Here is a 17,153-nt window from a genome sequence, read left to right on the forward strand (position 1 = left end):
CTCCCTTTTCTTTTGTCATTTATTTCTTGCTGGATGATGGCTGTTCATCAAGTTCCCCCTTTATTATTCCACGCTGCTCACTTGTCATCTGTATTGGAGATTAGCATCCCTCGGAGCTAACAGGCAACTGATTTTTAATTCACCTCCCCCCCTGAGCATTTTGGAGCGTTAGGACCTGGCAGGAGCAGCAGCAGTTCTTTTTTCACATAGCAAAGGAAAACCCTATCGGATGCGTTATTGCCGGATACTTGTGAAATACACTGAGATTTTCTTCTGCCCCCCCTCCTCCTCCTCCTCTGGCTGCATCTTGAATATGGAGATGGTGCATGTGTAGTGGAGCTTTACTGCAGAAGAATCCCCCCTGTCCTGTTCATAACAGACTTCTCAGCCCTATTTTTAATGCCTGTTTTTTCTTTTTGCTTCACTCCTGGATTAGATCTTCTTCTTCTTCTTCTCCCTTGAACAGAGCTGGGGGTACTTTGAGAGCTGGAAAGCAGCAGCAGATCTTCTAAAGGATCCATGGAATTACCAGCTTTGCTAGGGAACTTGGCACCTGTTCCTGGGGATCCTCATATCCATTGCTAGCACTAGACAGCCAGGAAATTATAAAAAGAATAAAAAGATTTTAGGGGTGAAAAAGTGGATCTGCTGGAAAATAAAAAGCTTTGAGATGACCAGTGAGCAGCAATCACCTCATTGACTGATAGCCACATTGGAACAATCGGAAAGATCCTGCTGGGTAAGATGATTTTCCTTCCAATCACAAGCAGAGAGTGATGCCATAACTAATGGCAACTTGCTTACATATTATTACATAGAAATTGTCTGCATAGCATGTATATATATATATATATATATATATATATATATATATATATATATATATATATATATATATATATATATATATATACTGGGACACCACATAGTGAAGCCGGTGCCCTTTTATACATATACATTATACATATATAATGTACAGCAACTGTATTCAGATTCAGCATTAATGTTTTTGCCTGTGTGCAGTTGGGTTTCCTACAAAGAACTAGACAGTATATGGTGTGTAACAGCCTAAGCTTTAATTAAAAGCTTTAATGTAATGAATGAAGCGTTTGCTGTAAGTCAGTAATTCAGTAGAATGCTGCTGCTGCTGCTGCATAGATCCCAGAAACTGCAGCAGCCTGCATGGCAATATATGTAGATGTATGGAGAGATTTTAACCCTGACTCCGGGTGTCTTAAGTTGCTTCTCATACTGGAAGGTGAAATGCTATTAAGGGTATTGCTTTGGATTGGCGTGCAATTATTTCTGCAGATTCTGCAGGAGAATTATTTACAGTAGCTACAAGCTGTTGAAGGGGGAAAAAATAGCACAGCACAGTGTTTGGCTCGCTGTATCAGCTCTAGCAAAATCTCTAGTGTGTCAGGTTCACTACAGCAATGTTTTCTATTAATATGCATTCCTCCTATGAAAAGCATGCTGATTCTAAGATAGCACAGCTTGTGCCAGTTTGTGTGCAGTGCAGTAGCTTCTGAGCTAGTCCTGAGCTTCTCCGTCATTCTTATACACATGAATAATAAAAGTTTCACTCTCATGTAAGGCAACTTTGCAGAAAGGGCGTTGCTTTTATGTTGGAGTTCGGTGGTGAAAGGGTTGGTGCCGGATGGATCTCAGTACAGTAGGAAACTCACTGGAAACTCACCCATGGCTATAAAACGGTTATTCTGAAGGAAAGGGCTGCCTTGAGATTGGAGAGAAAGGGGTTTCTAGTCCAGGATCAAAGAACACGTCCAAATAAAAAGGCTGGTTTGTATTAATAGAGGGTTTTTAACTTTCGAATGCCTCCATAGGAAAGAGACCAAAGATGAATTGACAGGGAGAGTGTGGGAGGAGGTAAAAAAAAAGGAGAGTGGGAGGGAAATCTGTTGAGATGAGATTTTGCTGCAATTCTTAATTTGTCTGCAATGTATTTGACAAGCAGCAGCAGTTTCCCACAGTATAGTTAACATGGGTCAAATGTTCACCAATAAAGACTGCTTGGTTTACCCACGACTTTAGCCACATCCATTAAAACAGTTAATGGCAAGTGTAACTCAGACCAATGGTCTCATTGAGCAGATCAGTTCACTCAGTCTTAGTCAAGGTCAGTATTAAGGCCAGTGTTTTCATGCCATTTAATTTTTTTTTTCTTTTTGCTGACAATGAAGTTGGGTTATAGAGGTAGAAAAGGGAAAAAAATGGTCCTGGATAGAGCAGAGAAATGAATGAAACCCCCATGTTAGGATGGTTTAGGGCACTGATTCATTAAGTAAAAACCCTTCCATTTTTAACACTTAATTGATTGCAGCAGCTTCATTGTTTTCCTGCAGATGTCTGCGTGTAAGAGGCCCATTATTCAAAGTTTGGAAGGTCCAGTGGCATTGGAACAAACATTCAAATGGAACTGTACTTTGCACAGGCAAAATGTCACATTTTAAAAAAAAAAAAAAACGTAAAGAAAAGAAAAAGCATCTTAACTGAAACAATTCTTATTTTTAATTAGCCAATCCAAGCAGGAAATCTGGAACCATATTACCATTGCAGCTCTTTAATGTATCAGTAAATATTAAGTGGCAACCTCTTTCTGCCATTAATAGGGATCAGTAACATTTACTGCACATTTAAGTCAACTTTTATACCTTATGCAAAGTAATGCCAGGGACGGGCTTTATCAGCTTTTTGCTGCACATTTCTTCATCCAGTAGATACACACATTACTTCTGAGTAACGATGAGATGGAAACCAGAGGCAGATGTCAGGCATAAAGTAGCCCATTTGTTTAGCTTTACTTGCCGCTTTATATAATTAGCTTCTTGATAGGAAGATGGATGTGTTGAGAAAGCCCATGCTAAACATGATAATGAAAGATACTATCTGTAGTGACCATGGCAATATCTGCGTTTGTAAAACAAGTAGAAAAAGATCTAGAACAGGTTTACAGGAGATCCCCATACTGATCTACATGTAAGATTGGCTTGTACTGTGTCTTATTAATAAGCAGCGTTGGCTGTTGATTCCTCCAGTCTGAGAGTATCTTGCACTGCAATGTGTTATTTCTTCCTCCAATTCACCTGGGGCTCTGAACATACCTAGGAAAATTGTGCTTTATAAGGTTGCATTTCTCCTGCTTGGGCAAAGTGATTCATTTCAAGATAGCAGGGCTGGTGTATTAGGTAATGACTTGCTCATATCTCGAGCCGTGATGTGGAAGATTCTGCTTGAAATCCTTCATATATATTTACTGCTTAAGTGCCTGTAACAAGAATACAGTCAAGTGAAATTGAGTCCCCCCTCTATATATATATCTATTTATATATAGACACAGTAAGAAATGCATCACAACAAATACATGCAAACATGTTTAACAGGGATAGCAAACCTCTTAGTCCACTGTGTTGCTGAATTGCAGCTCCCAGCATTCCTTCCTGAAGGAAGGCGCTGTAAGGCCGCAGGTCGGCCATCCCCGATATTTAATCCCAAATAGGAGCAGTCACCTCGTTTTCATTAGTCCTTATTTAGTTGTGTCAGTGATGGGTTGCTTGGAACTGCTTGAGGCATAACTTGCACTGTAGATTGTAAACTCTTCCGGGGCAGCAACTGATGTGAATCATGTATAATCCCTGCAGAATACACAGGTACTATATAAATAAAGTGTAATACTAATCATTATAATAATGTTTATTTAATAAACCCACAGCAGTTACCATTGTGCAGTAACCCATCATAACTACTCAAACACTAGGTTTTCATTTTTCTAACGGCACATTAGTTATTCAGTTTTTTTCTACTGGGGCAAAACAAAGCAGTGATATCACATAATTCCAGTTCCAAACAAAAGTTGTCGCTACTTGGGAGTTGTTGAAAGCAAAGATTTTTTTTTTCATTTGTATTAATTAATCCTACAGGTATCCAGCTGCCATTGAATGACTGCTCACATCCCTTTGGCTGGCAGTAGATGAGGAAAGGAAAGTTGTAGTTCATGAACTTCTGGAGCCTGCAGAATCTTCTGATACAAAACAAATTGTTGTACAACTGCAGCCCATGTACAATATTGTTGACAATTTTCTATGCTGAGCCGTACTTTCCATCCCAGTTGGCTGTTAATTGTGTGAAAGCCATCTCTCAGGACCACTAATAGTCAAAGATATTTTAATAAATGGGCAAAAGCGGCATTTGGCCAGTTCCCACAAAGAGAGGAGGCCCACCTCATTCCTGCTATAAATTTTGACTAAAGCTTTGCCCAGTCATGGCAGATGTATTCTACAGCATTATCATTTTTATTACTTTCCATTTTTTAACACTTTTTTTAATAAAATGCTGCTCACTTTAGGGAAGATGTTTCTTTATTGTGTTGTTCCCATGTAGTTATTCTGGATTATTCACTCCAAGGAAACACATATGGATTTCACATCTACTTTGCTTACTACAGACCTTTGTTGTCTGCCTTATTATATTTGAGTTGTCTGTTTGGGAATAATACTCCCATACATTCCTAAAACTGCTGCTGGGCCCACCAGTGGGATCTTTGCCCTGGTAGTACTAGTACCTTAAATGGGTCCTGGGAACAGAAAAGAACAGAAAAAGGAAATATTTTTCAAAAATTAATGTACTGAAGTGTGCATTTTTGGATGAAAAAATTGGGGCCTTTCAGAAATTGGGTTGAAGTTGTGGATTTTCCTTGGGGATTGCATGGCTATTGGCATTAATATATGATTCTTTTGGCACTAGTTGTTGCACTTTGATCAAAGCTGCTGTGGTTACCCTGCAATTACTGTTGTGTTCCTGGAGGCAATAGCTTGAGGGTTCCCCAGCATCAACATGTGCATGGATCAGTAGAAGTTACACAATTTAGTGTATCTATATGGAAGTGAAAAGTGAAAAGAGTGATTGGATACAAATACCTTTACTGCAATATATGCAACATTTACACCTATTTCAGTGCACTTGCAGTCATTAATGAGGATTCTTGTCTCAGCAGTCATTGTGCTCTAGTGTCTAGAAAAGTAAAAAACAGTCAACAAAAAATTCCCCTTATTTATATCAAGCGAAAGTCACCCTAACCCCATTCATTTGTTTGGGGAGGAGTAGCATCACAGTTTGGCAGCCCATACATTAGGTCAAGTTTATCAGATCATGGGAATAACAAGAATCACCCCTAAGTTAATTCAACTTTTATACCTTATGCAAACAAATGCAATTGTTGTGCTTTATGTTCTGTTTGCTGCACATTTCTTCATCCAGTAGATACACACATATCTCTCTGAGTAGCAAGTAGATAAAAACCAGAGGCAGATGTCAGGCATAAAGTAGCCCATTTGTTTAACTTTACTTGCCGCTTTCTATAATTAGCTAATAGATAGGAAGATGGATGTGTTGAGAAAGAACTTTGTCTGATACCCCCATGCTAAAAATGATAATGAAATATAATATCTGCAGTGACCATGGCAAGCTGTGTTTGTAAAACAAGTAGAAAAAGATCTAGAGCAGGTTTACAGGAGATCCCCATACTGCTCTGCTGAATTCCCCCAGTCTGAGAATATCTTGCACTGCAATGTGCTATTTCTTGCTCCAATTCACCTGGGGCTCTGAACATACTTAGGAAAATTGCATTTTAATGCATTCACACCTTAAAAAAACGTTAGCCGCAGGGGCACACCATGAGAACGGATTTGTTGTTGGGTGAATTTCTCCTAAATGTCATTGTTAGTATAGTCCAATTCAAAATCCATTTGATCACCTTCTCTGAGCTCAAACCAAGTGGCAAATAATACATGTAGTTGGTCCATTTGATCCATCTGTAATATGCTTGTGCTACTGTAGTTTAATAAATGGCTCATCTGGACAGTTTACTTTAACAAAGCGATGTCAGGGGCCAAAAGATGGAGAGAAAAGCAAGTGATTTTGGACAAATATAAATATTGTAAGTATTAGGTTGATGCCACAAAAAATTCAAGTTCTCTCATAAAAACCAGCGTCAAACCCCGAAAAACCTCTTCAAATGGTTAAGGGGACATCTGTCTTTGACTTTTATATGAATTTGGCAGCTTTTAGATGAAGTTTTTTCAGGTTCAGACTTGAAACAGCTTTAGGGCATAAGAAATTGTGAAAAAAAATTACGTCTTTTTTACAGCAGCCTTTTCAAATTTTTGTTGTCAAATTGTGAGTTAATAAATAGACCCCTTCAACTGGAGGGGGGGGGGTAATTTACTATCCTACTGCAGCATATTAAGGTCAAATTGAACTGCATTGCTCCATTAATTTTTCTTGGCGTATCATGATCTTGCCACCATGTTATATCCCCTTGTGTTTGTGAGGATGGTATAGACATTTATCTTAATCTGCAAGGACACAATGCAAGAAGCTAAAGAAAATCAAGCAAATGGGGAATGTCATAAAAGTCAAAACGTTTGCAGCAGGTCTAGTAACCCCTATCAACCAATCAAATGTTTTCAGTCATCCAATGATCAGCAAAAACTTTACGACATTTTTACTTTACCGCAACTAAATGGTGTAATAATGATAATCAGCTGATTAATGTGTAGCTTGATGTGTAGTTGCATGGACCCTCTTGATCCTATAGGCAGATATTACAGCAAACAGTATTCTAAGCTATTTAACACCCATTAATTCTGTCTCCAAAGCAGGTTGTTGCGCCTCTCATTGTTACAGGGCAAATTGATCAGATGCCTGCTGGTGGTGAATTCTTGTTTTAGTGCTACCCTGCAGCATTTTATCATTTTTATTTTAATTAAAAGTAAAATACTCAATGCCCTCCACACTATCTGAGTTATTTAATAGCTGGAAACATCCATCAATCAGAGAAAAAAGCAAGCCAATGAATCCATATATGTCACATTCAGCACATCAGCTGTTCCAGAACAAAAACTCCCAGCATAGCAACACCAACACAAACACTACTGAAATGCTCTGAGCTCCTCTTTCCATAACCATGAATGATTCTAATAGCTCCAATAAAATTACAATATTTCATCTTATGCAGATATCGAATTAATTACATACAGACCTTGCATAGAATACAATCTGTCAGATAATCTCTCAATCCCTTAATATCCTAAACTGAAACAGAAATATACAAATAATGATACAATAAAACAAAGCTGATAAAAGTATAAATGACTCTCTTTTTGCAATCCGTAGTATACATTATACAATATGAGACCATTAATGATAACACGAGGGAATAAACTTTCTCCTTTGGTATTGCCACTTGTCATTAAACATTAACTTTGGGTGTTAATTAAGCACATACTTTTCAATTAATTGGCAATAAAATGCAAGCATTAGGGCTTTTATTTATCTCTGATGGGAGAGTTCACTCATCCTTTGGGTACAGGTTTTGTTTTCCAAATGAACACAGTATTCAAATTATTGTAAAAAATGCTTGGCTAGAGAATGGCACAAATCAAACCACTGGTGTTCCTCCACCTGTTCCTGAGTTTATCACATTTTATTTAATCAGTCAAAGCTTAAGTAAAAGAATAGGATGAAATAAACTGACAATATTGGGTAAAATCACTACCAGCCACTGTAACATTAATAACCCCAGTAAAACCCCAACAGAACTATGATTACATACATACTGTAGGTGGAGGGTGATTTTTGCTTGGGTAGGCTAATGTAACAGTTTTTTCACCAGAAGGGTCGGACTGGGCTGGAAGGACAAATCCACCGGCCCAGACCTGCTCCCCCAGCTGCCCCATGAAGAGCCAATGTTGTGCCGCGGAGGCTTTCACGTATGCACAAACTGTGTCTTTCATGCAATGCGTCTTTCGCAAGGCCTGGAATTTTGATGTCCCTTCAATTTGCAGCCCACAAGGCTCCAGTCCGGCCCTGTTCACCAGTGATTTTATAAAAGTGGGGGGTTGTGGGTGACTTCAAGGCTAAGTAAAAATGTGTTTAAATAAAATGGAAGTGCTACTGATTTTAGCAAGTAATTTTGCACTGGTGGAGAAACTGCTGATACAGACACATGTTATAAGTGTTGGCAATTTGCATTTTACCTGAGAAAACAGAGAGGATTTTTGTCTGAAATTGCACTTCAATCTGAAATCTCTGAATTCTGTCCCATACATGGGCTGACTTACTGATGGGCCCACAGACTGTATGGTTAAGTACTTAATCAGGAGTGCCCATACTTTACTAATGAGAGGTTTACTTTTAGTGATGTTGTCTCATTATCATTTACATCCATAAAAGCATTGTTAGCATTCTGTTCCATGGAAATTATTACTAATTATACTGATGGGGAAATTTATATTGCTATAACTATTTTCTTATGTAACCTTAACATAATAAATATCTGAATGAAAAGAATGAAACAGGAGCGTGATTTAGACAGGCTGTTTATTGACAGAGTCTTGAGATCTACTGATCACCAGCTAAAGGTCTGAAGAGAGAACAGGAGAGGCCTGAATGGAAAGCTGGGTAATAAAAAGTAGCACTAACCAGGGGCACTTCTGGGGTCTTTGCCGCCACCCCTCATACCCGGCGATTACCTTTCCACTCTCCAGAGCAGATTGAGGGGGGGGGTGCATCACTAGTGCAGAGAGAGGCAAAATTCCAATTTAAAAATCTGAATTTCAGCTCTTTAAGTTACCAGAGGTAAGTAAGAGGCGAGTTGAGCAGCAGCTCCCCTGTTTATTAGTTGCAGTTTGGAGGCACAGTGACAATCTTATGGGACAAAATAATTGTATTGAATTTAGCATTATTTTCTTTTCATTGTTTCAAAATAAAATTGAAAAGTTATTTTACCTTATAGAACAACTTTCAGAATAATATAGATGCCAGTAATGGCTGACATTTTGCAGTTACTTTTTATTTTTGATGATTTTTGAAAGATTTGCAATTTTTCCTCTGCAACTCAAAGACTTCAAATGTCAGCTGCTGTTAGTGTGGCTAAATGAACTTAACTATCAGGCCACAGACTTGAACACAGACTTGGAAAATCAATATGAAAGGACAATTAAATATAAATAACAATATAATCCTCACAATTGATCTTTTTGTAATTATCTATGATCCCTCCCCCCACTGTTGAACCATGTTTGACACCAGTAGTGATGGGCGAATTTTGGGTGAAAAACCGCGAAAAATTAGCGAAACGGTGCCGGCGTCCGTTTTCAGCGAAATGTCCTAAAAAAAACAGACGCCGGCGGCCATTTTTTTGACGCCGGCGAATTTTCACTGGTGAATTTTTGCAGCGGTTTCGCAAATTTATTCACCGGTGGCGAATCGCGGGATTTCGCCACGAATTTGAGACTTGCGAACAAGTTCGCCCATCACTAGACACCAGAACTTTGTCCTATGTGACCTATGCTACAAAATTACTAAACCAGTTTGCAACATTGGGGTCAGGTAAGACTATCAATACTTATTAGAAATAAAAGATTTGAGCATTACAAATCAGGAACCAAGTTGTGCCAGGACAATGAGCAATTTAAGGCAAATTTATAAGAAATAAACATAAAAGTGTGAATAATATACAAATGCTGGTATTTTTATCTAATTTTAATACATTGCCCTTGTACAGTGCATCACATGATGATTGGGCTAATTCATTTTAGTGTTCATTATGTTAATATGTATATTTATTTGCTGGAGCGATAACTATACTATAGCCTCTTTCCATGCCGACATTTATTTTCTATATGTCAGTGCTTTACAGTCAAGCAGGAGATCTGACAGAATCTGAAGTAAATTGATACAATCTCAAAGGCTGCTACAGGAGTTGTAATTTAGATAATAGTGCCAGCTTTGACAGATGGATGCAACAAGAAACCTTGCAGATAGAAGATAGGTTATTTGGGTTTCTTAACCCCTTTGTGGCGTAATTGGAGCTGTAATTAAATTATTTTTTTCTTACTTGAAAATAATGTAATTTTTTATACTACGATATTGGTCACCAAAATTTATTCTGGATAGACCATTGAGAACTAAATATACTTTTTCATACAAGTTTTTTTTTTATATTCCTCCCTTTGATTGGTGAGTCCAGTGTTTGGTGGACCAGTGTTTGCTTAAAAAAGCTAATTGGTGAGAGTTTTATCCACAACAGAATTTGGATTGCTTAAATTAGATCATTTGGATTATGCTGAATTGTTTCATGGTGCCAATCAGTAAGACTTGGCCAACTGGTGTGAAAATAAAATGTGTGAATGAAGTGCCTTTCTGAAAACCTTCATGTTTCAGATAAACGTGTTCCCTTTTCAACCAGACTTTTGGGTTGCATCAGGTCTGAATTATTTTTCTATTGTTTGCACAAGAATAAATACATCATTGGGTGAAACAGGGGGGGGGGCATTTATCAAAGGCCCCCTTTTAGTGGTTTTATAGGTTTTTGAAACCATTACACTCCAACACAAATCACGAATGCCATGAACCTCAACAGCTTTTCCCTGGAAAATTTTTTGACAAAGTTTTTCATGGTTTTTACACTTAATAAATCTTGATTTTTAGAGCTTTAAAGAAATATAGAAAAATAACATATTTTTAGAGATTTGTGGGAAAAAAATTTAAATGTTAGTAAATAGACTCCTGAGAATTTTCAGAACAGCAATAAAATTAGAGTAAGTACCTAAAAATTGGAACATTTTCAGAGTAAGTAACCATTGAAACTTTTGGTGGGCACAGTATAAACAAGTGTCATGCTTTCTTCTTCTACCTTTTATGTCTAATCACTTAGTTCAGTAGACATTCAGCCACTACTAAGGCCCTCAGATCCAGAAGCTCTTGCTACCTAAAGAATATATGACCAGATACAGTAATGTTGCAGGTTAAGGAACAACAGGACAATGTTGAAAGTAAACATGCTAGTGTTGCGTGTGATTGGCCACTAAAGCTAATAGCCTATCATACGCTTAATAATTTAAAATAAGCTATGGTTCTATGAATAATTTTTTACTAGCTTCTCACATTTCAGTACTGTCTGAGGACTGGATATACCTGGGTCAAGCCAGGTTAAACCTACATACTAGACAAACTGCATATGTGAATCTTACATCTAAGCTTCAGATATTCAGCATTCACTTTCCAAATAAGTCCTTTGATTCCAGACATTATTCATTGTTTTCATTTCATCAGAAAGGTATATCTGAATAAAGCCTTTGTGGACTGCTCTATTCTGTGAGTTGTAGGTCTGTGACAGTGAGATGTACAGAGGTCACATTTAGTCATGTGGAGTCATACAGAGTAGAAGCATTTTTAAAGCTGTCTTGTAAACAGTCCATTCTGAGAAATGTTTAGGGTAAAATTTAAAGGGATCCTGTCATCAGAAAACATGTTTTTTTCCGAAACGCATCAGTTAATAGTGCTACTCCAGCAGACTTCTGCACTGAAATCCATTTCTCAACAGAGCAAAAAGATTTTTTTATATTCAATTTTGAAATCTGACATGGGGCTAGACATTTTGTCAATTTCCCAGCTGCCCCAGGTCATGTGACTTGTGCCTGCACTTTAAGAGAAAAATGCTTTTTGGCAGGCTGCTGTTTTTTTCCCTCTCAATGTAACTGAATGTGTCTCAGTGGGACATGGGTTTTTACAATTGAGTATTGTTCTTAGATCTACCAGGCAGTTGTTATCTTGTGTTCAGGGGCGCTTCGCCAATATGGCGAGTTGAGGCTGTCGCCTCAGGTGACAGCGCATCACTAGGTGCCAGGGGCAGCAAAAATGCCGCTCATGGTAATTTAAGAGCCAAATTTCTGTTTTTCAAAGAGGAAATTCGGCTCTTCTAGCACAGAGAGCGCAGTTAGGCTCTCTGTGCTAGCATACTGGCCCTCTCTGCTGCCCTCGTGAACCCCCCTGGACCCCATCAGGTGCTTAAAGGTAAGCACACAGGGGGAGGGGGGGCAACAGCAACTTTTGCTGCCTCAGGCGGCGGAGGGACCAGGATCGCCCCTGCTTGTGTTAGGGAGCTGCTATCTGGTTGCCTTCCCATTGTTCTTTTGTTTGGCTGCTGGGGGGGGGGAGGTGGATGATATCACTCCAACTTGCAGTACAGCAGTAAAGAGTGATTGAAGTTTATCAGAGCACAAGTCACATGACTTGGGGCAGCTGGGAAATTGACAATATGTCTAGCCCCATGTCAGATTTCAAAATTGAATATAAAAAAATCTGTTTGCTCTTTTGAGAAATGGATTTCAGTGCAGAATTCTGCTGGAGCAGCACTATTAACTGATTCAAAAAAGTATTTTCCCATGACAGTATTCCTTTAACTTGAATGAGTTTGAGCCAAATAGTGTGGATTATTAAAACTAAAATTATTTGAATTAAGGACATCATCATTATTTTTATTGGTGACCTGAAAATTCTATGATTATACTTTTTGTATATAAATGTCAGACCTGAATGCTGTAGAGCACAACATTTAATGGAGCACTATCATGTGAAATCAATGTAAGTGGTTTAATAAATATGTTGTACTGGAAAGGATTGAAGGGATATGTAATAAAATATAATACCTTACACAAATTGAAGCTGCTATAACTTTTTGTTAAATAATAGATAGATACATAGATAGATTGATAGATAGATAGATAGATAGATAGATAGATAGATAGATAGATAGATAGATTTAAAACAACTGGACTTGCTGAGTAATCATTGGATTCAATAGATTCAATGGTTACTCAGCAAGTCCAGTTGTTTAGAATTACTTATATTAGATATACCATGACCTGGATAAATTAAAATTTTCATAGTCATCTATCTATCTATACAGCTATCTAGCTCTATATATTAACAATGATCTGATCATTTACAAGGTAGATTTTTGATGGTGTTCACATGTACAACAATCATATTTTCAAAAATTAAATCTCTTATTACCTAGAAGACCAACACCAATTGCAAAAACAACTTTGTCAGCCCTTCTACAACCATTCTGCTGCGTTTCATGGAATTATTCTAACCAAAGCAAGCAGGACAAAAGGCACGTTTTACAGTGTTTAAAATACTTAGACCTTTTATAATTTCCCTACCAATCTATCTGTTATGTCAGACTTGCAATCTCTCCCTCCTCATTATTTAGATGTTGATCTTCCAGTAACTTTACCAATTTATGCTCTTCTTTTCATCCTCCATTCCTTCAAGCACTTCTCTGTTGTCCTCTTCTTCATCCTTCACTCTCCCAGCTCAGTGTTGCCTCAGTCCTCCTCCCTCTGCTCTACTTACGATACCTTTTCAATAACAGCGGCATGGCTTCCATCACTTAAGTGTTTGTTATATGAGCTGTGGGGGATTTTTCCACTTGTCACTTTGACATGTAAACCCTAGGCTTCATTAGTTTCTGTATGTTGCTGTGAGTAGTTGAAATCCACAGTGGTAGTTAGTCAAGAATATATAGCTTCAAGAAAAATGCTGTTATGTGTAGATGACAGGAGAACTACGAGCAATGGCAAATGGCTTGGTTGTGAATATGCAGTAGTACTTTGTATTTATACTATTGATCTTTGAAGCCTAATAATATTCTTTGGTTTTATTGCCATACTTTATGATGTTTCATTCAGGAGGAGCCACATGGATGATTATAACTTCTTTAAGAAGTAATTGTCAATGGCTTAAGTACAATTAACCATACTCATACATTTTTTGGTAATTGTCATACTTTGCAAGGTGCTCTTGGAACTGCTTTCTTTTGTCTTGTTTTTCTTCTGTAGTTGGGCCTGATTCTGAAGCACCTGCAAACATTTACGCAGTAAGGCAAAATCCATGTATGGGTAGAACTTGCTTTTTATATTTATTGATTCAAGATTCACTGTTTTTTAACACTTTATTCATATGGAACCAAAACGGTTGAGCTGGAGATTCATTTGCAAAGCTCATTTCTAAACAACCTGCTAGAACAATTCAGGAAACAGACAGTTTGGCTACTGGAAATAATACTGAGTCTGGTTTAATTTTAGGTGCATCAAAGACAGCCACAATGGTTCAATAAAGGTTAATGTACTTCAGTGCTGGTAATAATATGAATCAACCCAACGTAATACTTTTATTTAGACAAAGCCCTATTAATTCTTCTTAAAGGCATTTGCTCCAAGTTAAATGCAGTCTACCCTGACAAGAGGGCTTTGAGAAGAAATAAGGATTATTATGTGACAAAAAAATAACTTTATTAAAAAAAATGGATAGTCTTTCAACAGGAGTATTATTCTACATTATTCTAAATATTGTCAAATAGGTCAAATAATACCAGTAAGCAAATATTAGTGTAATTGATATGTTAGTATGCCTAAATATTGTTATTGCTACTCAACCTTACAACTGTTCAGTAATGGACCTGTAACAATAACCCTCTTTATAATTATTATTATTATTGATATTAAAGATGAGTGCTAGGAAATTCCTCCAGTATGCAAACAATGAAATAGCCAAAACAAATACATTTATTGACATGGGATATATCCTATTGCTTATTTCTAAGGCAAAGACTCAATAGCTGTGGATCAACAATGGCATCTATAGTTCAAACACTATCATGTTGTTTAAAGCCTTAAGCAAATTTGGATAAATCTCAGGGAAGAATAATCCTGAATAAGATATGTAATGAGGTCAGTGATGGACAGTGGAAAAAACACAATTTGTTGAGTAATGTTAGATCTCTGCTTATACATCAAATACATAAAACTTTTTTTACATTAATTAAAGGCCTCTTAATGCATATATTTTAAAGCAATGAATACGTGATTTTTTTTCTAAACAGTTAATAAATCTGTTTGTTGTAGCGTTCTGCAAAGCTATACTAGTAAAGAATGCTACTTGGTTAGATTATATGAAAAACACAATTTTAAACTTAGCAGCATGAAGCAGAGCAGCAAAGCCTGCCAAACTACCCCCTACTAGAAGCCTTGCTCGCTCTCCCTACTGTTTGGCTGGTTCACTAACAATGAACAAAGCTTAAGACCTGGCTGCTTCCCTTGTACTCTGCATTCTAATGGATTCAATGCAGCTGAAGCTGTGCAATGTTCAATAGATAAAATGAGATTGTTTTGATTATTTTATGCACCACCACGATGGCTTCATATATGTCTACTGGAACATGTTGAGTTTTGTTGTAAATGACAGTTTTTCCTAATGCAGAAGTAAAGACTCCACAATCACTGGAAGTCCAACATTCAAATTGTTCTTTGACTTTTGTAGCATTTCTGTGTCTTATTGTTTTAAAAATTTGAAATGTATAAATGCAATAGCAAAAAACATGATTCTCTACTGTGCCTACACAAATTTATTTTACATTTATTTTTTACATGTATATACAGTAGTTAATATATTTGAATATATTTGAATATACTGTTGTTTTTCTTGGTTCTATGTCAAAAGATTTTAGGAGAGGTGACCTTAAAGGAATTGTTCAGTGTAAAAATAAAAACTGGGTAAACAAATAGGCTGTGCAAAATAAAAATGTTTCTAATATAGTTAGTTAGTCAAAAATGTAATGTATAAGGGCTAGAGTGAGTGGATGTGTAACATAATAGCCAGACCACTTCCTGCTTTTCATCTCTCTTGGTTTCCATTGACTGGTTACCCTGGTTACCAGGCAGTAACCAATCAGAGACTTGAGGGGGGCCACATGCTTTTGAATCTGAGCTGAATGCTGAGGATCAATTACAAACTCACTGAACAGATATGTCCCATGTGGACCCCCTTCAAGTCACTGACTAACTCAGAGTTAGAGAGCTGAAAAGCAGGAAGTAGTGTTCTGGCTATTATGTTACATATCCAGTCACTCCAGGCTTTATACATTACATTTTTGGTTAACCAACTATATTAGAAACATTTTTTATTTTGCACATCCTGTCTATTTACACAGTTTTTCTTTTCACACTGAACTGTTCCTTTAAAAAAATGTGCATTGTGCTTTTCTAAGCACATTTGTAATTTACATTAATTAATTTTTTCCATTTCAAAGATACAAAGCTGTTTATTAACTGTTATTATAATACACTTGTATCAGTGCCACCTGGCTGGACTGTACGGTCAGAGAAGGAAAAAAGAGAACTAATTTGATGTTGCTCTGCTCATGAAACTCATCAGAAACTTTAGACAACCTTTCCCATCTCCTTTCTGAGCAGAACAACATTAGAACAGTTCTCAGTTTTCCTTCTCTGACTGTGCATTTAGAAGAACTGACCAGCAGGTGGGCTGTTGTTACAAAACTCATCCAACAAGCAGTTAAAGGGGTACTTCGGCTTTAGCTTAACTGCTTTAGAATGGCCAACAATAGGCAACTTTTAATTATTTACTCTCTTCTAACTCTTTCTAGTTTTCAAATGGGGGTCACTGACTTCATCTAAAAATCTAATGCGCTGTAAGGCCATTATTCAAATCAATGCATGGTTGCTAGGGTAATGTGGACCCTAGCAACCAGACTTCTGAAACTGCAAACTGGAGAGCTGCTCAATAGAAATGAAATAACTCAAAACCCACAAATAATACATAATAAAAACCAATTGCAAATTGTCTCAGAATATTACTCTCTACTTCATTCTGAAAGTTCATTTTCAGGTGAACAATCCCTTTAATAAACAGCTTAATGTCTTTAAAATGAAAAAATAAAATTATGTTAATTTCAAAAGTGCTTAGAAAACACCCCTAGCATTTTTACTGTTTTTTAACGGATTACCACTGACAGGTGGGTCGTTAAATGCTTTTTATGTTTAAAAAGATATATTTACGGGCAGATTAAGATCTTTCTCTTAATGTAGAAAATCATGTAATGCCTTAAAGTGTTCTTAATTTAAAGTACAAAGCAAAGCAACATGGCTACATGCAAGGTCTGTTTTGGCTTCTTGTGGTGAGTTTTTACACACACACAAACACACACACTCACACACACACACACAATATTTGTGATATTTCTGCCTTGTTTTTATATTTTTGGCCGCCAATACCCTGCATGCTTGGTTTTTGATCCCTATAGGATGCCAACTGCTTAGTCTGTGTTTAATCATAAAAGAGATGCTTTTTAAATATCTAATTAAAAGTATATTCCTCTTTTTAAAAGACCAGTTTAACAGAAACAACTAGAATCGCTAATGGTTATGAATCATAGTTTATTATGTTGCTGGAAAATCCTTAGTTTCCTAGGGAACAGTTTTGGAGCA

General features: G+C 37.1%; 1 protein-coding gene across 1 annotated transcript in view; it reads left to right on the plus strand.

Moving 5' to 3' along the window:
- Positions 1-360: 360 nt before the first annotated feature.
- The window catches only part of il1rapl1.S (interleukin 1 receptor accessory protein like 1 S homeolog), a 707,139-nt gene continuing 690,346 nt past the window's right edge, over positions 361-17,153 (plus strand). The window contains exon 1 of the mRNA XM_041583301.1: positions 361-739. The gene's annotated coding sequence lies outside the window, so the exon portion shown is untranslated. The remainder of the gene's footprint in view (positions 740-17,153) is intronic.

This window comes from Xenopus laevis, chromosome 2S, assembly GCF_017654675.1.
Source record: "Xenopus laevis strain J_2021 chromosome 2S, Xenopus_laevis_v10.1, whole genome shotgun sequence".
NCBI classification, from domain to species: domain Eukaryota; kingdom Metazoa; phylum Chordata; class Amphibia; order Anura; family Pipidae; genus Xenopus; species Xenopus laevis.